This window comes from Octodon degus, unplaced genomic scaffold, assembly GCF_000260255.1.
Source record: "Octodon degus isolate 3935 unplaced genomic scaffold, OctDeg1.0 scaffold00242, whole genome shotgun sequence".
Taxonomy (NCBI): Eukaryota; Metazoa; Chordata; class Mammalia; order Rodentia; family Octodontidae; genus Octodon; species Octodon degus.
This window is the reverse complement of record NW_004524818.1, coordinates 1,780,035-1,780,423: the sequence shown is the minus strand read 5'-3', so window position 1 is coordinate 1,780,423 and position 389 is coordinate 1,780,035.

The following is a 389-nucleotide window of genomic DNA, read 5'->3' as shown; positions in this document are numbered from 1 at the left end:
CTCTCTCTCTCTCTCTCTCTCTCTCTCTCTCTCTCTCTCTCTCTCTCTCTCTCTCTCTCTCTCTCTCTCTCTCTCTCTCCGTCTCTCATTATGTTTGCTGTTTTCTGCCATTATGATCTGTTACCCTGTGGCCTGTGCTACCCTGCCTTGGAGCCATCTAATAATGGAGTGAAAATTCTTCAAATTGTGAGCTAGATAAACTTTTACTTGTTTTACTTTGGGTGTCCGAGATTTTATCCCAACAATGTGAGAAAAGTAATTAAGAAAACCCAGAATAAATTTTTCTCTTCTTGATTGATTAATATTAATCCAACAATGAGCCTTTGCAGTTAATTTGATTGATACATAATCTCAAAGAAATGAAAAGACCCTAGTGTACAGGATTGGGT